Source organism: Triturus cristatus, chromosome 3_1 (assembly GCF_964204655.1).
Source record: "Triturus cristatus chromosome 3_1, aTriCri1.1, whole genome shotgun sequence".
Lineage (NCBI taxonomy): Eukaryota > Metazoa > Chordata > Amphibia > Caudata > Salamandridae > Triturus > Triturus cristatus.
In genome coordinates this window covers 1,166,177,219-1,166,203,654 of record NC_140583.1, presented here as the reverse complement: position 1 = coordinate 1,166,203,654, position 26,436 = coordinate 1,166,177,219, and the positions used below count along the sequence as shown (strand labels likewise).

The 26,436-nt window shown below is 43.5% G+C and overlaps 1 protein-coding gene and 1 pseudogene across 14 annotated transcripts in view; both read right to left on the bottom strand.

Moving 5' to 3' along the window:
• The window catches only part of PKNOX2 (PBX/knotted 1 homeobox 2), a 3,737,380-nt gene that overhangs the window by 2,225,900 nt on the left and 1,485,044 nt on the right, over positions 1 to 26,436 (bottom strand). The window lies entirely within an intron of this gene.
• Positions 8,986 to 9,104, bottom strand: LOC146861719 (5S ribosomal RNA; annotated as a pseudogene).

Below are 26,436 nucleotides of genomic sequence, written 5' to 3'. Positions count from 1 at the left end.
ATATATGGGGAATTAAACTTGCGCAAAAAGTTTTAACAATGATGAATTATGTTCATACAAGCATTAGTATGTCTTCCATGTTTATCAATGATGATGTTGTACTTGCACTTTAAAAATGGGCAATTCTGTGACGTATGATCAGGTGATCAAGGCCGCTTGGACGGCCGAAACGCGTCCTGACACAGAGGAAATAAAATAATAATGCTGCATAAGTTGGTCTACGCTGGTGATTTCCGCGCGCAAGCGAGTGAATATCGCGAGTTGCTGTGATATATATATATATATATTTCAGCTGATAACTTGGTTATATCAGCTTTCACTGTGCTCAAATACTTTCCATAAGGATGGAACACAATCCTGTTATGAAACTCCCACTTGCTTATTCATATCCATACCCATCTGAGGCTACTGGTAATCCTTCTTCAACCTATTACTAGTCACGCTCATTCCATCGGTACAAATGATTCCCTTTAACTGTTCTGTGAAATCACCATATACCCTCAGTACAACTTACCTTTCCTGATCGCATATTCCTCCTTTGTAGACCCTAACTTTCCACATTTTTGAATCACCTTTTTTCTACGACAATTCAGTTTCAACAAATGTATTAACATTTCCATGCACCATGTTGCATGCTCCATCATCCTCCCAGTTATTTCGTCGCACAAATGCTTCTACAGTAACAAACACATCTCATTAATTCCCAACATTTTTCTATTTACACTCCTCTCATTGGTCCACCAGCAATATTGATAAACATTCTGCTGACAATTTTCCACCACTAGCAAGTACACCGTTATAAACAACCGATCGGTATAGTGTCTGGCGATCTTTCTAGAAACCAAACACATAGGCCCTGAATTACAAGTTTCAAGGTAACAGGACAATTTATTATTTCCATATGGTAAAACCGTCCTAGTACCGTGCAATTATGAATAAAATCCCATGGAATGGGGAACTACTGCGTGGGCCGCATAACCACACAGAACCCACTAGTCCTGTGGTATAGTTGCATATATAGGCGTGCAGTTCCTATTGTGGAAAAAGGTCGGAGGTGCCTGAGGGATCAAGTTGGGGGATCTCATTTCAGGTCATAGTTTTCCTAGCGCCGTGATATCCCTTGGGATGATTGTCGGCCTTAACAAATACAAATAATATTGCTAGGCTAAAGCTCCATGAGCAGTGGCGGACTCGTGCTACAAAAGCGTTGTGCCGCCTGGTTAAAAAGTAGAGAGGGCACAGGCATGATGAGAAAACCTGCTCCCGTGTAGTGGCTGCCCGCCTTGTAGGCTAACCTCTCCATAAAATTTGGAGTTTTACTTACAGTTGATGGCCTGCCTGCGTGCAACCTACCCCTGGCTCAGCTACTGCTTGTCTGTGAGCATGGTAGCGGGCCGGTGAGAGAACAGGTCGCGGAATTTGTTATGATGGCGCATGTGCAGAGCTGGTACCTCCCCCGATCGCTGATGGAAAAAAAAGAGAATAAACCAGCGCCATCTTGGAGTGGGTTTAGAAAAAGGAAGAAAGACCAGCACCATCTTGGAGCAGAGTTAAGATCAATTTTATCTAAAGGTGACTCTGTTTCCACAGTAAATCCAAGACATCAAAGTCATCTAAGTATAGCACAAATTAGCCAGTAGTCAGCAAATCGCTAAAATAGTTAAATGGGTAATTTTGGGGAATGTTGGACCCGCCATGGTGCTGGAGCAAGAATTTAGATGAGTTTAGTATGCCTTAAAAGGAAATCACAATGTGGCAGGGTTGGATGGGGATAAAGGAAGATGGCGCTCAGACGTGTGCACTGTGAGTTTTCACTTTGAAAGAGTAGGTGTGGTGCTGTCAGGTCAGGGGTACCAACCCAAGGCAACCCCTGCAATTAAGTGGGACAAACCCGCTCAAGAGAACAAAAGACAAAGTCCTGCGCACACAATCAGGATAAAGCTTATTAGTAGCATCTGTCAGAGGAATGAGTAAGAATAAGAATTTGATTGATTTTGAACATAGAAGGTCGACATCAGCAGAATTTTGAGAAAAGAAAACTTTATGTATGTCAATGTCTGACCAATACAAAGCACGCAAATATTCAGCCGACACGTGTTTCGTCACACTGTGTAAAGATGTGACTCTTCAGGGCTGATGATATCGATGAGCGTGGACCTTGAAAAGTAAATGAAACTGGCAAGGTGAGGGTGCGGTACGGAAAGACCGGTCACCCGAACTGGTGAGTTAGGCGCCGATGTGTACCAGCCACGTGGGTTATTGGCTGTACAATCGGGTGTGCTTGTGGATCGCGGGTTGTGGATCCACCGATTCCAGGATTTCCGACATCCTGGAATCGGTGGATCCACAACCCGCGATCCACAAGCACACCCGATTGTACAGCCAATAACCCACGTGGCTGGTACACATCGGCGCCTAACTCACCAGTTCGGGTGACCGGTCTTTCCGTACCGCACCCTCACCTTGCCAGTTTCATTTACTTTTCAAGGTCCACGCTCATCGATATCATCAGCCCTGAAGAGTCACATCTTTACACAGTGTGACGAAACACGTGTCGGCTGAATATTTGCGTGCTTTGTAGTGGTCAGACATTGACATACATAAAGTTTTCTTTTCCTCAAAATTCTGCTGATGTCGACCTTCTATGTTCAAAATCAATCAAATTCTTATTCTCACTCATTCCTCTGACAGATGCTACTAATAAGCTTTATCCTGATTGTGTGCGCAGGACTTTGTCTTATGCCTTAAAAGGAGGCAGGGTATTAAATTGTTTGTAGTGTACCTCAACTGGAGGCAAATTAAAATCCCAAAGTTGCGCACAAGTATATACCATTAATTGTTTGGGTAACCATGTCACTGGTGGTGTCAGTAGCAAAAGGGGAAATATGGTAATTAATACAAGCTATAATTCTGCCAGGATGAGTATAGGTGAAAGTGTGCCAAAAATAATCCAGTTAGCTTATGATCAATGTTGAGAATCAAGTCTCAAAAACATCCAAATGACTGTAGTCAGAAGGAGTAAAAGAAAGTTTCAGAGGGGCATTAGTTTCGTATCTCACCCCATGGTATGTCATCGTTCAATCCTGTTACATGTGTGGCTAAGCGAAAGATCCATCTCTGTTCTTTTTGGAACAGGTTGGTCTTGGTTGCATTGGGGTGTGTCCAACAAAGGGTGTCGGGGAAAGTGGAGCTTCTCAATGTAGTGTGTGCTCATCTTAGTTGAGATCCTCTTACATTGTATGTTAGTGTGATGCGCCATAATTCTTGTTGTGATAATGTGTGTGGTCATGCCTATGTAGCGCATATTACAGGGACAGACGATCATATAGATGCAATTCTTAGAACTTCAATTAGTATTTGATTGTTGTGTCCACACCTTATGGTCATCCAGTTGTACTGTTTTCGAGGGTCTTGTGAGGGCACACACGCCGCACGAGCCACATGGGTAGTGCCAAGTTACAGAAGGTAGGCCCCACAATGGCTGTTGGGTGGGTTTTTGCACCGCTCATAGTCTTGTATGTACAATGGTATCCTTTATGTTCCATGTGCGTACGTACAGGCAGGCTAGACTTGGGGAAAAGTTGCTGCCCATGGAGGTCCCCTGTGTCTGATGGTATATTTGTTCCTTGAAATGAAAAAAGTTCGGTTTCAATGCTAAAGTGGCAAACTCTAAGATGAAGCTGAAGGGGGTATATGATGTTCATGTTTCGGACAATAAAGTCTGATCTATCACCTCCAGTGATTATTGATGATTTTTTGATTATTGTCTGCACTGTTATGCCCATCTGGCATTGATCATTACCACGCAGCTGGATATGCACTGCAGCCCATATGGAGTCACACCTAAGTACTGTTGCTGAATACTATTGTTGTTTTCTCCCTCTATTTTTTATCTCCCGCAGGTCGGTTTACTTATCAATGGCATCAAGGTATACTATATACTCTAATGCATTGCGGTGTGGTATGGCTTTATGTAAACACATGTACTTCTGACCATCCTCCCCTTAAGTAGTTTAGTTTTTCGCTTTTCACGTTCCTGACAAATTGCCTTGATCATCTTTTTTGACATATCAATGGCAAGAAACATGTTGATCTACACCTGTATTTAGAGCCTACTTGGATCATTATATGCACTCTGGCCTATACCTGTTTTTAGCATAACCGAGGGTTCCATACATTAAACATTTGCTTTGTTAACACCTCAACTTATTTTTATTTTTAATCCACCACTCTTCTCACTTACAACACTTCCACGTAGCACCTCACACTTCACTACGGTAGCTCAAAGGAACTCTGACAAAGAGCCCCCTGCGGGGCCATTGGGCACTGCAGTGCCTGCCCAACGAGCAGCTGCCCTATGCTGAAGCGTGGCACCCCTTGGGGTGTGTAAGGGCCCTTGCTTCTGAAGGATCAGATCCCCCGACTAGATCCCTCAGGCACCTCCAACCTTTTTCTACAATAGGAACTGCACACCTCTGTGTATACTTGAAAAGCCCATCATATTTACTTACTTTTTTGTCATTTTTACGTTCATTTGAGTGCCACACTATGTTTGGGGAGTTCTGAGTGCAGTTAATACTGCTGCCAGGGGAGTTAGTACTGTCCATGGCAGGAGGAAATCTTCAACAGTATTCAGTATTACAAAATGAAGGAAACACCTAGAAACTTTTGAACACATGAGTGCTTTCAAGCTTTCCAGACCTTCCCATCCTGGGATGCTCATTCCTCATCACTAGATCAATCAATCAATCAATCAATCAGGGGTTTGCATAGCGCGCAACTCACCCGTGAGGGTCTCAAGGTGCTGGGGGGCGGGAGGTGGAGAGGCTCTGGATCAGTCGAAGAGCCAGGTCTTGAGGTCCCTCCTGAACGTGTGCAGGGTCGGGGAGTGTCTGATGTTCACAGGGAGCATGGTCCAGGTCTTGGCTGTGATGTAGGAGAAAGCTCTCCCACCTGTTCTGTTTCTGCGGATGCTGGGGACCTCGGCCAGGGTAAGGTCGGTGGAGCGGAGGTTCCTCCTAGGCACGTGGAAGGATAGTCTCTCGTTGAGGTATTTGGGTCCGATGTTGTTGAGGGATTTGTAGGCATGGGTGAGGAGTTTGAAGGTGACCCTCTTCTCAACGGGGAGCCAGTGGAGGCCTCGTAGGTGTTGGGTCATGTGCTTGTGACGCGGAGTTCCGAGGACGAGTCTAGCTGCGGCGTTCTGTATGGTTTGGAGTTTGCTTAAAAGAGATTCCGGCATAGAGGGCGTTGCCGTAGTCTAGTCTGCTGGTTATGAGTGAGTGGGTGACGGTAGATAAAGATTTACCAATGCATATTTTTGTACAATAGTGAGGGTTATACTGCATATAAGTAAATCGATTTATGAGTGCAAGTTTAACTTCGAGGAATTTCTTGCACTTGTAAATAACGTCAGTTCTCCATGCAGGAAGAAGTTCAAAGTGCACTTGGATTTTTAGGTCTCGCCTGAGCCAGCGCATGCGCTGGTCTGGCGAGACATTTAGTAAGCTGTTTCTCGAAGTGCTACCAAAGCGGCGACCAGCTTGCAGTCACGCGCATAAGCGCTCACGCCACGCTCAGCCTCTAACTTCTGCACGCGCATCCCTCGTGTGCTTTGCACAGAGCGTGTCATTGCGATCGCGATCACTTTTGCTTTCACCGCGATCGGCATGACTTTCGCTTTCACGGCCGTGCGGCGTTACTTTTACGGCCGCGCGACCAATGCTTGTTATGTGAAGAATTCCAGTTAATGTAGCATCGCTTTAACCCCTGTAAACCTCCTACACTCTTAAGTAGCTCGCTTCGCCTCTCCCCTTTCATGTATAATTCATCAAGTGACATCGTTTGAGTCAGCAGCCTGAATCAGGGAAGCGGCTCGAGAGCAAGAAAACAATGCATTTATCGGGTTAGCGCAGCTTCCTAAGTATTAGCAAATGGAAGAGAAGATGTAAACACTACACAAAGATACCGCATGACTAAAGTGAGGGATTATCTCTTGCGCGTATACATTTCCCACAAATGTTTCCCCGAGGCGTTGGAGCTCGAACAACATCTTTTTGTTCACTAAATCGTGTTTGAACCAGGTCGCTTGTCTGTTCTTCATTTGTCAACATTTGGCGAGCCAGACATTTCCATATGTTTTGTGCCGTGGATTCCTTGCAGCAAATTTAGCAATTACACGGCCTATTAAGTGCCTAAGTATCTGGGAGATATTGACGTGGTATTTAAAGATCCACAGTCATCATACTAAGGTAACCAACCAGATGACTAGTTGTTGGCATATTTCGCTTTTTTAAAGTATTCTACCAAACGAACACTTTCAGGGAGGTAGCGCTTTTAACTTATTTCCTTCCTATAAATAAACATATCTGATGATAAAAGCTAAAGCTTTCCACTGTCAAGATACACAAGTAAAGAACTGAAATCATGCAGAGGATGGCTTGTATTTTTACAAGTATTGTAACTTTCTATCAAGCTGTAATAATACGAATATTGGTTGTATCATAATTATGAAGAAATTAAATAGTATTGTTTACCAAAGCACTTCTCAGCTGCTGATTAAACACCCACCATGTTTATGTACGCTTGACTGGGAGGAAGTATCCACCTCCACCACTCGCTGAGTGGTACCTCTCCACTCCCCTCTTTGTTCCTTTTTCTAGACACCCACCATCCTGGGTCATGTATGGCTTCTTTTTTTTTAAAAGAAGAACAATATTTAAAAGATCACGTATAGAGCACATTAATCATACATTGTCCATATTAAACCATGATTGTAATCTTGTTGATAATGCTGGCTTTGAGACACTGGACAGTTTGAAGCGCAAACAATAAAGCAGACATCAATATTTCGAAACAAGGAGCAGTGTTGGCTATTCCGGTTTGCAAGTTGTGAACTTTGTAGCTGAGGTGCTAGCTTGGCGACATTCCTTGTTAAGTGTAAGCGCTTTAGAACGTGCAAGTCTTGAAAATAAATGCGCAGGTCTGCTCTGAGCCACCACCTGTAAATCACAACTCTGGTTTCCATTAGGCAGTACTAAGTGGCTGCATTTTGACTGCCTATGAACCCTGCCACCATGAAGAATGCTACATTGCTTTGACAAACAGCTAATATGGTCCAATGTTTTAAAATTTGCTGGGGCTGCAAAAATCCTTCCGATATTATTGCCTAGTGTGGTATCTTGATCCTCTTCTGATCACCGTGCAGACAAATCAGTGTTTTCCAAAATTGCGCAGCCCACAGTGTATAAATGAACTCGAAAAAAACCTCTGAATTAGCACATGAGCTGTAGACAACAACGCTTGAAACGGACAGCCTTAATTGCCTCACTGTGGCTCCGAGCCGTGCTGTATGCATTTCATGCGTTAACTTGACGATTTTTTCAGTTAATGTATGCGCTGCAGATATCGCAGTTTCAGGATAATGAAATGCATGGACCCGTTCGACAACTTTGCAACGCTCAGAATTGGGTCATAAAGCTTAGCTTCTGAACTGTGTTCCAACCAGTGCTTAATTTAAGCCGGTGGTTTCTGATTCTTGGCACTGGCACTTAATTGTCAACATCGGGACTTTTTAGTCTGTCACATCAGACACTGTATATCTAATTTAGAGATGAGGACACCAAAGCTTGTTTTTTCGTTCAATATACAGTAACAAGCATTGGCATAGCCAATAGGTCTCGCCTTTGAAACCTTATAAGTGTTTAGCCATGCAACAGTTGATTTTGTTGCACCAAAGATATTGTGCTGCATAACTAAATACTTATAAGGTCCCAAAAGCGAGACCTATTGGCTATGCCAATGCTTGTTTAATATAGTCCCCAATGCATGCATATATAGATACATGTAATGTGGCTCCTACATAACAAGACACCCATTAGTCGAAAATATAAATCAACCAGCTGTTTCCATCCCTGCTTATTTGCCTGACTCCGAGACAATCTTACACCTAGAAGGGCATTTTTCACGAGTTAGGTCTATAGAAACCCTCAACATTTTTTGGCTCTCGATATGGCAGATGTATTTCCAGTCAAAACGCTTCTCACATTCCTCTCATGCTAAAAGTCTGCCAGCCCAGTGACCCTGCGACACAGCGACTCCAAGATGCCTTTAAAAAACCTGGAGCTTCACGCCAAACACATTTCAGGGTAGGTCATTACACCCTCTTGGCAACCACTTGGAACAAACCCATTAGATGAGTTGTATAACTCCTGCCCACTCTGCTTCAGGGCCTGGAAATCACCAGCGGCTGAACGTGTACAGCCTTCAGTCAGCCCCAGCAACCTTTTAAAAAATCCATGCACCGGTTGGATAGCTTTTCTTCGTTGTCCGTGAACCATCTTTAATTCCAGAGCGTTCTTTATTTTATTTACTTATTATTACAAGGAACAAGTTACTGATACACGTTCACCTACATGGAAGTGTGTGCACGTACTAAGAGAAAACAAACGTTTCATACTCATGACAACTTGTAATTATTAATTCCACTGATGTAGACTGTACATCATAGTTACATTACAATTCCATTGTACATTAGGGTACAGCTCCATTGAACCCATATTTAGAAAAACTACGGCCAGACAAGCTATATATGGCAATCAGTTTAAAGATAAACAAATAATCAAATGTCACATAATGCAAGCTAATTAATCAGAAACACATTACCATTGCAAAATATTGACAATGTATACATTGAGTTTAATTTATTTAGAAAACATTGGTATTCAAGACTCTGTGAACTATGAATTTAAGGACACACACTCAAAATGTATGTGTGCAAACATGCGCACACACATACACAAGTGCACAGACACATAAGGGAAAATATCACACACATCACCCAATCCGACCCAAACAAACTAGTGAGCAGGGCAGGATGGGAAACAAGCAAAGCTAAAAGGTCTGGCTTTTTCTGCAAGGCTAAGGCATGAAGAATATATGTTGTGGTGGTGATAAAGGTTGCACTAATGGTGGTGGTCTAGATGGTGGTGACAGCTCCTGGTATCCCCAGGCAGTCTCCCATCCAGTTACTAACCAGGCCCGACCCTGCTTAACTACAGAGATCAGATTAGATCAGGTGCTTTCAGGGTGGTATGGCTGTAGGTAACAATGTTAAAAAACCCTACAGAAAACAAATGCAAAAGAGGATTGTTTTCTGCATACTATAAAAACATGAGATACAGAACTGAACGTGATGATGGACTGGTTTTCTCAAATAAAAAATAGTCTCTTGTGCTTTGCAATACGGGACCTCCGTAGGAGACCAAATGATCCACCAACCGGCCAATAGTATGAGGTAAGAGAGAAATTCTCCTCTGGGTGGAGCCAAAGCTCATTCTTTGTATATCTCAAAGAATTGCTAACAATGGGTAAGTCAAAGCTTGCTGTTATCATAGACCGAAAAAATTAGATCTTCGATTTTTACATTTATCAATTATATTTTATTTGTGAGAATCTGTCTAGTGTTTAGTTGTAGACCCAGCTTGAAGTGGCAACAGAGCCCTTTTTAATGACCGATCAGCAAAGAATAATATAAATAGAGATTGGCATGGCCTAGGAGTTGTTTCTTTAACAAGAGAAAGAGAATCATATTGTTTGGAAGTAGGGGTAGGGTAAAGAGCAAGACTTCTCAGTATTAGCCTGGATGACTGCTGGATGTCTGAGGCTTGATTTAATGATGTTTGGAGTCTTTTGTTTCAGACCTTGACAATACTGCTTTAGGGTGGGTGGTAGGGCTTGATGTCAGCTGGAGAGAAGGAACGGTTGGCTGAAGACAAAGGCTTTGAGCTCATCCTGAACAGCTGTCAGGAGGAAAGATGGGCACATTTTGCTACTATTGAAACTAATACCTTCTTGATACATAGATTGGCTGACTAGGATAGAGCACCTCGTAAAATAGTTAAGTATTTGGTCCAAACCTCACCTAGGCAAGTTCTTAAAGAAGCAGAAAGATGTTCCCACTGCCTTGATCATAGCATTCCGAACAAGGTGAATGCACTTCCATCAGCAGCACAATGGCCAAATATAAATGAAATTCCAAAATATATTCTGAACAGCCAGACTGCTAAGCAAAGCGAAATCTTGAAGTGGTAAGAAGCACAAACTGCCATTTTTGTGGAAAAACATCACAGGGAAATCAAAGATTACCAACAGGGATTTAGCTTTAGGTGAAGTGTATCATGGTCCAAGAAAAGCGTCATTGTCTCAACCAACCTTTCCCTCATTCCCACCAAAATACACTGTACTCTATCTCCAACTTACTCTGGCACAGCACATTACACAAAGGTAATTTTCAGAGGCCTGAATACATCAAGTCAGGAGCAGATATTATGAGATCTCTTGACTCTGAAACTGAGTGGGGTTTTACTTTCACACTTCATGAATGACCAAGCGAAAAATCAAATTAACTCCCCATAAAGCAAAATATTGAACTCCCAAAAAGCAAAATATACTCATTGAAAAGTATCGGAGAGAGAAATGCCAGTGGTGAACACAAATGGAAAGAAAGCGACTGCTCGATGAGAAAAATGATCTAATACAAATGTCTGTACTCAATCAAACTTGGGGTCATTCTGTGCCTCAATATTTGAATCAGTCTGGTATGAGTAGATGTGTGGCACAATGTCAGTGCTGTGAAGTGATGATTAAAAGCCAGATCTGAAGATGTCAAGCAAGTTATTCGACATGAGATATTGATTGGTTTCATCTGGGAAAGCTTATTCTAAACATATTCAGCAATAACGGAAAACTGGGAAGAATTTTAAAAAAAAATCAATCTGCACGCCTTCCACTCTTAGAAAATGCAAACCTGAAGTCTGAAATGCATGGCACTTCCCACATCAGTCCCTGCACAACAAGGTAAGTCATCATAATGTGAATATTCTAATCTCTGCACCCATCTTTAGAGTAAATTACCAATGGAAGACTGACCTTAATTGCAGAGGAATGCCATTGTGTGTAATACCTGGTTCTCTATCTCGCAGGTACCTCGCCCTTTATGCAACTGATATTTGTGGAAGGCATGGATCTGTTTTGAGTGAGGGTATGGGGAGAGCAGGAGGATAATGCAGCAGGCCAAGTGATCTAGTTTGAATAAGTGAGCAATGCTTTTCCAACCAAGTGTTATATGTAAGAGCAACTTTATTAATTTATTGAGGTGTGAAGAACCAGAACAATATGATTTTGTTTTTCTATATTTGGTTACAGTCACTTAGTTACATTCTATTGCCAAGATAGAGTGCATTATATATGAGGTGTTCTTCAAGGTTCCCTTGCCATAATCTTGTGATCCTACCTCTTTAGTGCCTATTTCATATACAGGGAAGTGCTCTACTTCCCAGATACTCATATACTCTTTGAAATAGAAAATATATGTATATAATATATGTATGAAATGTACATGCATCATTAGTATGCTCCTGTGTTAATGTAATAGAGAATAAGTTGTAAGGGCTGCAACATTTTGTGAAAAAACAGAACACAATCCACATTGACCTCAAGGTTTATGGGCCACTTTATAAGGAAGAGTTAGGTCATGCTGGTATTCAGGTCTTTTTAAAGTCTATGTAGGATTATGTTGTTGATGGCATTCGATTACTATCCAAAGGCTTATTTGTTACTGTCCTGATCTTTGTTTGTATGAAACATTTGGACACATGCACCTCCAGCTTTAATGCAGAGCAGAGTCCACCAACAAGTAGACTTATAACTGTATAAAAGCCGTACAATTATTAGACTAAATTCTGAGTCAAAGTTCCTCATTTTTTTCCCCTTGTTGATAAAATCAAAACATAAATGTGAATGAAAGAATGCAGATGCTTCACGGCTGCACTAGTGACTTGTTGACCTGCTAAGACAGAATTATACACAATCCCCTGCCCCAAAGGAGCAGGGGAAGTGCTACAAAGTGCACGGCGGCCGCTTGCACACAGGATGCGTGTGGGCGACGATCAGGCCAAGAGCCAGCCAGGCCCATCTGCGTCCCGCAGAGCCCAGAAAAGGCTTGGCGGTGCCATCCCTTTTGGTCATAGATTTTAAGCTCTTTTTGGGGGGGCATTTCTTCATACATTTAAAACAGGGAGGAGAAAAGGCTGTAATGGGAAAGGAGGCTCTAACGAAGCACCTCAAACTACTCCTTCTATCATCAACTATCTTACTTCAGTTATGGGGGGGGGATTGGTAGGGAACTAGACATGGTGGAGGAATGCATTTATATTGTACAGAGGCAGACAAAAGCTTTGTCACCAGATCTGTCTGTCGGCATGGCTGCAGAAGATGTAACCTTAATTCACAATGGAAATATTCACCCTAATGGCAGTAGGGACACCATTTTAATAGGAGGGAAATTTACCTCTCTGCAAAATCCCTGTATTAGCAATGATCCCATCTGGAAATTATTGAGCCTTGTATGACCAATTCTAATTTCCCCCTCCAGAGGAAAAGAAAGGATATGTATGATAAAATAACCAAAGAAAAATGGAGGGCCCATTGAGAAGGGACGATTCTCTCAACACACCCCAAGTTCTGAAAGCCTGTCATTATCTGTGAGGCCTATTAATGCATATAGGTCAATCACATTGTTGTACCCTTTTTTATAATTAGAAAGAAAATTGGACAGTAGGTTACAATTTGGTGCTACTGTGCAGGACTGATTGGAAGAGATCAGAAACAAATTAATCTACCAAGCTTGCCTAATCAGAACCATCAGAATAACGGTGATCTTAGGAGATCCCCAAACTGTTAACCCCTTCGCTGCTAGGCCTTTTCCCCGCCTGTGCTAAGCCTTTTTGGGCTATTAGGGGTAGTTCGCGTTTAGGCCCCTGTAACTTTTTGACCACATAAGGTGTCCACACCAAATTTGCATCCTTTTCTTTCAACACAACGGGGATTTTAAAGGTACCCAAGGTTTTTTGATACTCCTGGAAGGGACCCAGAAATTAGGCAAAATACAGCTAAATTTCTTTTTTATGTGGAAAAATGGGAAAAAAGGGCTGCAGATGAAAGCGTCAGTTTTTTTCCCTGCAAATAGTATCAACAAAGGGTTTCTGGTGCTGAAATCACAATCTTCCCAGCTTTCAGGGACTGACAGACTTTTGTCAGAAAACCCAAATTTTTTACACAGTTTTGCCATTTTGCTGGTACATAGCCTATTTTCGTTATTTTTTGTGCTTTCAACTTCTTTCCAGTTAATGGTAAAAATGGGTAAGAAAGCATGATGGATCTTGAAAAGTTATACATTTCTGAAAAGTCGTAAAAATTCTGAATTCAGCAAGGGGTCATTCGTGTAGATCCTTTAAGGTTTTCTTATATAAACTAACAATTGTATATAGGAAAAACTGAAAATGAGTTACAAAAAACAGCCATTTCTGCCAACGTTTTCACCTGTAACTTCTTCTAAGTATGACAGATGTTTGAAAGAAATATACTGTTACATCCGCTGGATCCTTCTGGTTGTGGGGATATATAGGACTTGTAGGTTCATCAAGAACCCGAGGAACCCAGAGCCAATAACTGAGCAGCGTCTTGCAATGGTTTTTTATTGTGTACAGAGTATATAACAATTAATTTGGGATAATATAAACAGGGAAAAATCGGAATGAAAGGCACCTATGTATTTCTGAAATGGGAACAAAATATAGAGTTTAAAAACAGTAGCTATTGTGAGCACCCATACCAGCATGTGAATCATAGGACATTTTTCAAAGTGACTTATTTTTTACACATTGTCTTACATTTGGAAGGCAGAAATGCATTGAAAGTCAATAGTTAATACTAGTTGCTCTATAATTCTGTGTTCCCCTAAGTCTCCGATAAAAATGGTACCTCACTTGTGTGGGTAGGTGTAGTGCCCGTGACAGGAAATGGCCCGTAACGCAAAGTGGACACACCACATTTCCCACAGTGAAAACGAACCCTTTTTTTGCAAAGTGCATAGCTGTAGATTTTGAATCCTAGCTCTGCCGGCACCTAGGGAAACCTAGCAAACCTTTACATTTTTTAAAACTAGACACCTAGGGGAAACCACAATGGGGTGACTTGTCTGGCTCTCATCAGGTTCTGTTACCCAGAATCCCCTGCAAACCTAAAACTTTGAAAAAAACAACACATTTTCCTCGCATTTCTGTGGTGGAAAGTTCTGGAATCTGCGTGGATCCACAAAATTTCACAATCCTGCATTTCCCCAAGCCTTTCGAGAAAAATGGTACCTCACTTGTGTGGGTAGGCCTAGTGCCTGCAACAGGAAACGGCCCAAAACGCAATCTGGACATACCACATTTTCTCAGTGAAAACTGACCCTTTTTTTGCAAAGTGCCTAGCTGGAGATTTTGAACCCTAGCTCTGCTGGCACCTTGAGAAACCTAGCAAACCAATAGGAATCTTGGATGGGGTGACTTGTCTGGCTCTCACCAGGTTCTGTTACCCAGCAGCCCCTGCAAACTTCAGACTTTGTAAAAAAAAACACATTTTCCTCACATTTCTGTGGTGGAACGTTCAGGAATCTGCGTGGATCCACAAACTTCTACCCACAGTCTTCGGAGAAAAATGGTACCTCACTTGTGTGGGTAGGCCTAGTGCCCGCGTCAGTAAACGGCCCAAAACGCAACGTGGACACACCACCTTTTCACAGGAATAGGAGCCTGCTCTTTCGCCTTAGGGACGGGAGCATAAAATATTCACTCTGCTTCCCACTTGGTTTTAACCAAAATCTAGAGCACTTGCCCTGCCCATGTGGAAATGGACAAAAACAAACAACTTTACATTTTCTGCTTTTTTGTAATTTTTATATTAGATATACTAAACTGTATTTGATTCCCCATTTTAAGTCATATGCCACCACTGATCACAAAATGGCATATAATGAAATATTGCGGTTAGGAAGCGACGCGATGATTCTCAGAGTAAGCTCATTTTTGCAATCTGCGGTACGTTCACGGAGATCGATGGATATCTTATAGATTGTATTCTATTTGATGTCTTTGATTATCCAACTTATCGCTTATAGTTTACTCATCTGTGCATCGATATAGTTTGGCTGTTATATGAATAGTGTTTATATGGAAATTGTTAGCACTTTATTGCTAGTTTGCACAACCTTTTTGACACCGATAAGATCACCTGGTCAAGTTTCATCTGCCTTTATTTAGTGATGATAATTTGTGTCAAAAAGACATTATAACTCATTCTTGGATTGCTCGTTTGCACAAAATGTGATAGTTGATGATGTTTATTGTTATGCACATTGATCCCATTTGTACCTAATGTCACTTTTGCACTTTTGTCTAGGTCATTAATAATATTGTCATGAAATCGATTGTTTTTTTATGATTGTTTTTATGTTTTTTATGATTGTATTTTATATCTTATTGGTGGTGATGATTTGTACTTTTATGGATATCTTTTATCCGAATAAAGACCATTTTACTTGACTTTGACCTTTTCACAGTGAAAACTGACCCTTTTTTTGCAAAGTGCCTAGCTGTAGATTTTGAACACTAGCTCTGCCGGCACCTAGGGAAACCTAGCAAACATATACATTTTGAAGACTAAACACCAAGGGGAACCCAGGATGGAGTGATTTGTCTGGCTATCACCAGGTTCAGTTACCCAGAATCCCCTGCTAGCCCCACAAGCACCAAAACTGTGAAACTGAAACTAAGTTTCAGTTTCGATTTCATTGTAATGACGACAGCGGCCATGCACGTGATCCTCATTACAATGAAAATCCAATTCATGCTTTGGGAGGTTGGGGAAGCTCTTCCCCACCTTCCAAAGTACAAAAAAGGGGAAATCCGTCTGCTGTTAACAGCAGAGGGATTTGTTTAAAGTATGCTAATGACGGAATGGTTCCGTCATGAGCAAACTTGCACTGATGCTCATGACAGAACCATTCCATCATGAGCATGGAAGGGGTTAAGGAGAAAATGAAATGCTAGAAAATTGTGCTACTGCAGCCATTAGTAGAGGACAATGTAGAGCGCTATGTGGTTGAAGAGCAATATATACCTTATTTTCATAAAGATGCAATGTAGGTTAAAGATTCCCTGAAAGCAGAAACAAGAGCTCAGCAGGTTTCCAGTTAAATAGAAAAACCTGTTTACAAGCCTTGAACAGATTATATTTGCAGCACACAAGTAAAGTCCATTCTCATTACTAATTCAGACATGGTTCAGAAATGTTGGTCAAAAGTGAGCCGCCATGGACTAGCGCCAGCACTTCCTGCACTACCTGCAGTTTCTGGGGCCTGGGGACTCCAATCTCTGTCATCCTCTGTTCCAGGAGACCCCAACGCGGAAAAAAAGCAGCCTGGGGCTCCCGCAGCGCAGGAGCCGTCACGGACTAGCACTTCCTGCACTAACCTGCAGTTTCTGGGGCCTGGGGACTCCAATACCAGTCATCCTCTGCACCAGGAGGTGCCAAAGCAGAAAGAAAAATAGCCTCGGGCTATGGCAGCGCAGGATGCGCGGGGGTGCCCAGGCAGCTCCCGGCCACGCCGGGGCCAAGGACGGGCCCATCTGCGGGGACGAGTACAGGGTAAGTTTGTTTTCCTCCTCCTTTTTTGTGTATTTGACTATCTCAAAGTCCAAAAAGTCCAAATAGCAATATGGACAAACAAATGGTGGGGGGGGGGGGAGCTATCGATCGAGCAAAATAGCACCCCCGCGCAGTTGGGGCCTTACCCAAAGAAATTGACTTGGCAGAACGGCGTATGTCCCTCACTACGAATGGCCGTACGGGAGAGGCCCAATGTGTACCATCTACCAGTGGGATGCCTAGTAGAGGCAGGGAATATGATACTCAGAGCGTAGATTGTCCAAGTTAAGCTCTGGGGCAACCATTATCACTAACTACCCCAAACCAGGCCTCTACTTCCGCTGCCCTAGGATCAGTAACTCCATGAGCAGCTAAAATAATGAACATTGCCTGTCAACCCGCAGCAAGATGGAAAAGGAAGACACAGCACAAAATAACTGCTACTTTAAGATCCCCAGATGAACTGATCTCCTGGGGGGGGGCTCAACAAGGAACTAGCTCTAAACCCATGGACAATCAGACATGGACACTATTCTGGGATAAATTAACAACCGTTATTTGTAGCTTATTAAGCCCCCTCATAGAAAGACTGGATAAGGTGGAGGAGGGTTTAAAAATGGCTATTGATCGGGTTAAAATGCCATTGGACCAAGGGGCCCGAATAGTAGCCACTGGTATAAGTAGCCACATAGGATGTATACCCACTCACTCTGAGTCTCTGAGTTATACGAGCCAAGAGGGGATGATGAGCAGAAACATACAGGAGTCTATTAGTAAATCTACCAGGACAAACGCTCCAAACCTAAATCAGGGAAACTTAAATACGCACACTCCCAGTATTAATGTGCCTGTATAAGAGCTTGTTACCATTAATTTGCCACCAATCATTTGCCCATATGTGGCAGTATTAGTTAATGTCCCCCCACTAAAGTCAGGAGTCAAGGAAACCATGGAATATCTGAAAAACAAGAGGGTCCACTGGCTTAGTTCTAGACATCTATTCTCCCCGAACAGAGCAAATTAAATCCTGTTTACAAGAAGAGTGGGGAGGATTGGGCCACTGGAAAAAACACCTGTGTGACTGTGTTATAATTAATTTCAGAAGCCGGAGAACTGCCAGTAGCATTCATAAATTGATAGGGGTACCAACCATAGACAGACAAGCCATGGGTATACTTCCACTAGGTTATTTCTACCGCCACCTGAAGGGCTTGGAGCAATGCTCAAGGGACCTACCAAACCCACAAAGACAGAGGCATACTACATGCTTGCTCCTGCAACATGATCTGGATTTTGCAATGCCCAATAGAAACGAGACACTGAGCAGATTAAACGATAATGACTGACTTAGCTTTGAACAAGGTCATGCTGGGGTTCCCAGGAGTGATCAGAGAGGGGTCCCCACAATGTTAAACCGGCTATCGCCAAATGACTGCTTCTACACCATGGAGGCACCTGCTATCGGTGGGCTAGCCTAAGCTGTGGTTGCTGAGGTATCCGATAAAGATTGCCCTTAGAGTTATTATCATACCCACAAGCGTAATAGATACTGAGCCTGTTGGACAACCCCCCATGGTAGAGTTTGAGTTTGTACCCTGGAACGTGAATGGGCTACTAAACAAGGTTGGGAACATTGACTGGGTCAATACTATATCTAGCTATGACATCATATGCCTTCAAGAAACTTAGTGTATATATTCTGTACATGTAGAGGGTTATTCCTCACACTTTTTAGCTGCCATTGGGTTACGGGCAGGGCGGGCAAAAGGGGGACTACAGATACTTGTCTCTAATAAAACTTCTACCAGGGTCAAAAAAGTTACATCAGTGGGACCCTATTTTTGTAAAAAAAAGGTATTGCCTTTTACATGTCATATATCCTACCCACTTTCAGGGTATCAATGTACAGGAAAAAAAACACGACCAAGTAATTGCATCAGTTGTTGCCCCTGCTGGGTCCCGTCCTCACATGTTTGACTGTAACATTCACACCTGCGATCTGATATCGGTTTGGCATACATACGAGAAAATTCCCCCCTCCCCAACAAGTAACTAGGCCTCCCCCCCTCCCACCCTGCACTGCTGTCTCCCCACTACTGTTATTGGGCTCGGTTATTAAACTCTCTTGCGCTCGAGGTGTGTGTAATGGTGCTGCTCCGGGGCCCTCCGTCGCACCTCCATCCTCTCCTATGTGTGTCGATGCCATCTAATGTTCTCATCACTCTGACTCTACTGTGTTTTCTGTCCTAATCTGGTCCCTGGGGGTTCTCTATGTGTGGGGGTCTCTCTGGGGTGGAAGCCTCCGGAGCCTCATCATCTCTTGTTAAGTCTCCCATCAGCCCCTCCCATGCCTGAGCTCGTTCCGGCTTGCCCACTCCTCGCCGTGCATTCCTAAGCAGGACCCTGCCCTCACATTCAGCCCATTTCCCCAGCTCTTGTTTCCATCTGTGCACGTTGGGGCCCTCCGGTTTCTTCCAGCTACTAGTTATTTCTTATTTCGACAGGATAAATGCCAGGTCCTGAGACTTATCTGTAGTCTTGGTTTTGGCAGTGTGTGGGAACAGATTGAGCAATACGTGGGCAGGTGTGCAGGGGACCACCCTCTCCGTTACCCTCGCTGTCTCCTGTGTAACTTCCTGCCAGTATTGCGTTAAGGAGGTGCAGCTCAACACCATACGAGTAAAAGTCGCCCGCTGCGCATTACACCTCGGGCATCGAGCGTCTGCGCAGTCAAAATAGCAGTTGATACGTTCTGGGGTTATATAAGCTTGGTGGAGTATATAGAGACTTATCAGGCTAAACCGGGCATTTCAAGATACTTTGGTGGTCCGTTCTAAAATGTTGGCACAGTCCTTGTCGTCTAGTGGCCTGTCAATGTTGTCACCCCATTTGTGTCTTAGTCTGTCCAGCGGTTGTATGGAGTCTCAACCTATGGCTCTGTAGAGGCACGCTACGGCCTTGATAGTGCCCCCGCCAAGCTTATGTATTCGCAAGTGGCGTGACGCAGCCGTTCCATCATCCCCGTTCCCCAATGTCGTCTCATGGCCCCCGTGAGCGCCCCATATAGTAGGAAATGCCCCTGTGGTATGTCCAAGTCATTGCTGAAGTCCGCAAAGGAGAGAAGCTTCCCGTCCCGTAAGAGATCCCCCACCTTCGTCGCTCCTGCTTGTCCCAATCATCCAAACCCCACCACTGTCCTCCACGGGGAAGGGCTTCCAACAGCGACAGCGCCATCTCCGGTGAATAAGGGCGCTTTGTTCTGGTTTTCTGCAGGCATCTGCCCCAGCAGCGATTTATTCCTCTATGTTCATTGCTGCGGATCTGTTGAGGTCTGGCTGTCCGGACTAGAGTTCGGAACACACCGTCTGGGGTGAAAGGTGGCACCCCCCTGTCCGGCTCCCTGCTGCCTGCCACCCACTGTGTGAGCCTCTGCAGTTGTCCTGCTAAGTACTAGGCATTCATGTCAGGTACCGCCAGGCCTCCCCCCAACCTGGGCCTCTTTAAAGTATTAAGGGCTTCCCGTCTGTGTCCTGTCCCCCATATGAAGGCCGACAAGCAGGAGTCCAACTCTCGGAACCAAGCAGTTGATATCCAGATCTGTAGTTTTACAAAGAAGTAAAGCAGTCGAGGAAGAGCCACCATTTTAAGATGTGAGAAGCAGCCCATCGCAGAGAGGGGAAGCCCCCCCAGAAAGCCATGGTGTCTTTAAGCAAGCGTAGCACCCTCCCTACGTTGCCTTCCTTCACATCCTCCATAGATCAGTGGGTCCCTATGCACAGCTATTGTGGCTTAGTAAAAAACGAGGGAAAGATCTGGTGGTTGTAAATTTTTAGAACAACATTTTTGATTCCACACATTCTAATGTGGTTTCAGCTTTTGACCGTGCCCTTGAAACATTCTTAGCCCCAATTTGCTCTATGGGTTGCTATGGGGAGGAGACTTTATTATACAGGCATGTGGTGTACCTAACAACCAGGCATGCAGCCACATTTATGTGGATGGAGAGGGAAATGACCACATTGGTCATGAGTATGGAGAAGCCCAAAATGGATGATCCCCAAATATGATTTCCATCTACTCAGAGGGGGCGTGGAACCAAAGGGGACTTACTGCCAACCTTTACAGGGAGAAATACACACTCCACCATTGACCATATATTAGCGTCTGCAGGTGTGGCAACCCTAGCGTTGTTCCCTCCATATTTAGTGACCACAATTTACGCACTCTATCGTTCTTCTTCTGGGGTCAAAGGAGTGATGTATATGACGTAGTCAATTTTATCAGCCCTTTTAGGACTAATGACGTTCAAATTAAGTGGACAGGTGTTGACCCATGCTTGACTATGCGCAAATAATAGTGTCTAACCATCAAGAAATAGCCTATTCTCTTCAGGATGAGATTACTCCAAATATAGTGATAGCAAAATTCAACTGTATTACATTATCTATTAAATCACTTTTAACCAGGCAGGTAGGTACACAGGGTAATAATAAAAAGGGATGGTTCAATAGTACCTGCACCAAAGCATTACAAGTGTTAAAGTATGCATTGTCTAGATCACCGAGAGATATAACAATTACCAAATCCGTTCGAAGTGAGTATAAATTGGCCATAGCTGCCCGGAAAAAGAAATTACAGGCAGAAGCGTGCGAAAATCTGTCTATTTCTGTAAAAACTATGAATAACAAACTTTTCTGGGATACATTAAATGCACCCTTTTTGAAAAACGACATCCAAGAGTTTTGCTCTTTTATCTCTTCAGATAAATGGGTGACACATTTTACAGGGATCTTTAGCAATAATGGGAAGACCTTGGGTGGTTTTGACCTGGAGCGTTGTGTAAGGAGGCCCCCTCCCCTGAAAATTACTAACAAACAAGTTATCCAGGCCATTCAGGAGAGTGCTGGGGGACGGACACCAGGCCTCGATGGGGTCCCAGCAATCGTTTTTAGGTCTCGCCTAGCGACGCAGGGCATGTGCTGTTCGCCTTGGCGAGACCTATAGTCGTCGGTTTGGTGGCCGAAGGGGGACAGGGATGTGCACGCTCACAGCGCCCGGACAGCCCATGTGCATGCTCACGGCGTCTCTTTCAGACAGCCGATGTGCACGCTCATGGTGCCTCTTCCAGCTAGCGCCCGGCACCTCTTTCAGCTAGCGCCCTGACAGCCCATGTGCACGCTCACGGCATCTCTTTCAGACACGCTCATGTTAAGTGCGCGATGCGCGGTCCGTCCCCTCCTGTTCTGCGTCCGGTCCGCAGCACTTCTTGTTAAACTGTTACTTTCCGCCCATCACTTTCTACAGTGTTTTTGTACCCGTCCCGTCGTACACAGAGTGAAGAGGATGGCTTTTGTTGTAGGCACCCACCACCCAGGACAGCAGTCGGTCAGCTGTGAATCCTTGCAAAACATGGCCATGTCCGCCTGGACGACTGTGCATGTGAAACGTGGGTATGCCTGCGGGTACAAAGGTGTTGTGTCTTGCCGTGATAGAAATTATGCCGAGGGGACCTCTGCCATCCTGCCGGATAAAGAGCCAGCTCGCAGGGTTCTTCACAGCAGTGACAGGGGTATTAAAAATATCCACAAAGCTAATATGGTGAGATATGAGCATAGATTATTCAACAGGAGACATTCCTCGTGTTCAATACGCTGAATTCGTCAATTAATGAATTCAGGTGAAACTCCGAGATCAGGCGCTGAAAACGCTCATTGTCTGCACTCTCAACTTTATGATTAAATACATTAATTCCGTATCGAAGCCTACTCACGCCCCGTTTCTGGCCCCAAATAACCGCAAAGAAAGATGGTCAAAGAGACGCACGTGTCTTGTGATTTATTGAACCGAGAACATCTTTTTTAAAAAAAATAGGGACAATAAATTGGTCATCAGTAGAACTGTGAAAATGAAAGGTTAATCAGGAATTTAATTATATTGTGAGTAAGTTTTGGAATTAATGCAGATGCTGGATTGATATCATGCACGCCGTCCTGCACCACTGAAGCAGCACTGCACATAACATGGTCCCATCCTTCCCTGACAGCAGCCATGGCTGCGAAGGGGAATGTCCTGCAGCTGCAGCTGCAGCCTGAGAGCAGCTCAACAAGTGCACTCCCTGAAGCAGCCGATATTCCCCAGATGCGGGGTGGGGAGGGCTCTGGGTGCGGCCTGGCAGCGGTGACGCAAGCTGCAGTCCGGGGTCCGCAGGAACATCGCTCCAAATAATAGGATCAAGAGAAATGTTGATAAAAATGGAAGAGGACGCCAAAGCCAGATGTGCAAACATACAACATTCATATGTACATTCGGCTGCACACACCATGACGTCATGAATATGGTAATTAATCAATCCCTTAAGCTGGGTTTCCTCACAATCCTTGGTTTGTTGTTATTGCCAGATGTCCCGAAATGACAGTCCCTACACTTGCACAGAAAAGTAGGTGTAGTTCTGTGTAATATTTCTCCATATAGAAATATACTTTTATTTTATTTTCGCCGAATGTTAACGGGTGCGCGCACAGACAGTGTTAAACTGCGATGTGAGAAGTCTGTTTTCACCCTATCTAAGCAGTTTAACCGTGACAGAATACAGCCTTTTGCATAAAAAGACAAGCATTTACAATGCAATAGGTCTCGAATTACTGAATGTTTGAGCTATTGGCATTGCATTGTTATTTGCAACACCAATAGCTCAAGCATTCGGTAATACGAGACCTATTGCATTGCAAATGCTTGTTAATTCTGCATCTAAATTATGGGGACCTGTTTTAACTAGAGTGTTTAATTCAGCTGCAACTGATACAATTCCTCAGACATTGGGTGAATCTATCATTGTACCCATTTACAACAAGCATTAAAAATGCAATAGGTCTCGCCTTTTATTAACTTAAAGCCATTTGCTTTGCTATACAATACCATTAGCAAAGCAAATGGCTTTAACTTAATCATAGGCGAGACCTATTGCATTTTTACATACAATTCATAATATCAAGTTTATAAGCAGAATCAACGTAGTTGGGTAAGAAAATAAAAGTAGCTACAGATAAAGTTAGTGCCCTTCAGAGCAAGCACGTTTGCAAAGTAGAAAATATGGTATGAGCACTCATGTCTCCTGTTTTGAAAACTGCCCAAAGTCACTATGCCACGTATCCTGTCCTACACATACATGTGAAAAAGTACTGCGTAGATACATTACAAAGACATTGCACATCAAAGAGAAACTCACCAGATAGATTGATTAACCCAAAGGCTGAGTTTTATATCGTCAGAGAACTCTAAGGTGACTTGTAATATTATTTTAACGTACTGTATGTGGTATTTTATTCCTTATGATACATGGCTATATTATTACTCTGTCGTAAGCTGCCAATAAATATCTAGGCTCATGCTCTTTCTGAAGAAGTGTAATTTAAAGTTGTAGGCATGTTGAACAGGTGTGAAATCTGTACTGTACGCATTAACATCACAATATGTCAATTGAAGTTTGTTGAAAACATAATTTAAGCATTTTGATGCAAGTCAATATCAAAACAGCTTTTTGGTTTACAATTTACAGATAGATTCCTATTCTTTAATTGTTAACTTCTGCCATCCAATAAACATACATTTTTCTATGTCTCCTTCAAAGACAGTACCAGTATTGTCAGGGAAAGAAAAATAGAAACGCTATGTAAAGTTTCTCCTGCTAATAATTGTTTCAGTGCCACTTGGAGCTGACTGTTTTCTAGGGAATCCGCTTTTTTCCAGTACCTTCTGGCCTTGGCAGCAGGTATGTTAACGTCACAAAGGAACGTTAATAAATGATTACATGAAAGACACATAATCACAAATAGATTGTGATAAGAAAATTAGAGACAGAGTTTTTAAACTGGGATTACAGGCTCCTCTGTATAGTATATTTATACGTACTGACAAGAATAAAGGCATCTCAGTACAGGCTTTTATTGTGACAAACTGCTGCAATTAATCAGCTGCAATAAATCCTTTTTTTGCTGTTTGATACAATACAGAGTGAAGAACATGTGCACCAGTAGTCACTGTAATATCACAAGTATTTCACTGTACAGTGAAAGAAAGCTCAAGTACGGCACACGGATGATTATGTCATGAATGTTTTACTACAACCGCTCAAATATAAATGTAAACAACCGTCATTTTTAAAAATATTTCACTGTGAGTGGTTCGATGGCAGAAGCACATCTAGCGGGTACGATCAACGTATGGTGTGCTGAAAAGGTTATAAAGAAGATCATTATCATTTGGAGAAAGCAAGACTGTCCCAAGTGTAAACTAAGCAAGAAAGAATTCGCTATGTTCCTACCTTTCTTTTTAGGATGAGAGACACCAAGTCTGTATTTTATTAAGAAAAGACTTAACAATCACCAGTGGCAGACGAAAAGAGAAATCGCTATTAGAGCTAAAAGGTGAAAATCAAAATATAAAACTGCAACAAAAATGAATGTGTTCAGGTGTAAGATTGTACTTAAAAATGTGCAAGTTTGCTGTGACTCATGTGATAAAGCAGCTCTCTATGGGCGACAATATGAGCGTCATTTGACCTGATCTTGCTTAAAGTAAATTTTAATGGGTTTAGAACCCTTTATCGACATTTGCTATTATGCAATGGAGTGTCTACAAGGACAACATGAGCTCTGCCTGACCAAGGATACATCTCCGTACAAGCAATGCGGCACCCCACTTCACGAATATCTCTGTAAGTAGCCTGTTATTAGGGCTGAACTGACTCAGGCCAGTCACCATTCCTACAGGCATCACTGGGGCGGTCCTGACAGGGAGAAAACATGGCACGTTGGAGCCTGCGTGAAAAAAGATGGGGAGGAAGCCAATGTATACACACCAACAGCAGCGATGGAGGATGCTGATCATGTACAGAAGGCAGCGCAGCTGATGAGGATGCTGCCGAGCATGTGTAGCAGAGATGGGGAGATTCGGCGGCTGTGCTTGGAAACACAAGGCCGTATATATACAGAGAGGCGATAGAGAGCATGCCACACCCCAGACTCTCGACTGGATGCTGGAGATTACAAGCATTGGCATAGCCGGGCGGCTGCAACACAGAGTCTCGGAAGTCTCGTGGCTGGACCCGAGAGTGCAACAGGCGGGACAGAGTTGGCTTCACCGCCGAATTGCATCCGGAGATAGTGGAGGCCCCGAAGTCAGCTGACAAAGGGTAGTGGCGTACCAGAAAGCTTGGGCTCACAGATCACAGACGTGGTGCCACCCCCGCCCAAGATTCCACGAGGCGGAAGAGAAAGGTGAGAGTGCTCTTGTGTGTAACCTGACACGCGGAATGCAGCTGGCGCGCGCCACTGCTTACTCCCAGACTGACTATTTGTTAACAAGCTGCTAGTGTAAACAAGCGCGGCCCATCATGGGAGGGACAGAAGATGTGCACGCGGGGACTGCCTTTACTGGCGGTGAATAAAAAAGTCCCAGTGTATCACGCCGCCAGTAAAGCATCCAATCCCCGCGTGCAAATCGTTTGTCTCGTTTGTCTCCCCATGTGCACGCTGGAATCGTTTCGATTCCAAAAGGCCTCTGCATGGCAGAGCAGAAGCGCATGCGCTGCTTTCGCCAGGCCGAGACTTAAAAAGGGGGACAAAACAGATCTCAAAAATGATCGCCCCATTTCACTCCTGGATACTTTCATGAAAGTTATGAGTAGGGTTTTAGTAATGAGATTGGAGGAATGGGTGCAGGAGTATTCTATCCTAACCCCCGTTCATTATGGGTTTAGGAAACGACTTGGGACAATTGAACAATGCATTATCCTAGAGTTACTTATCAGCAAGTATACCAGAGCAAAGGCTGGCTCTTTGTACTTATGCTTTGCCGATTTGAGTAGTGCATTTGATTTAGTTGACCACAATTTACTCTGGCAAACTC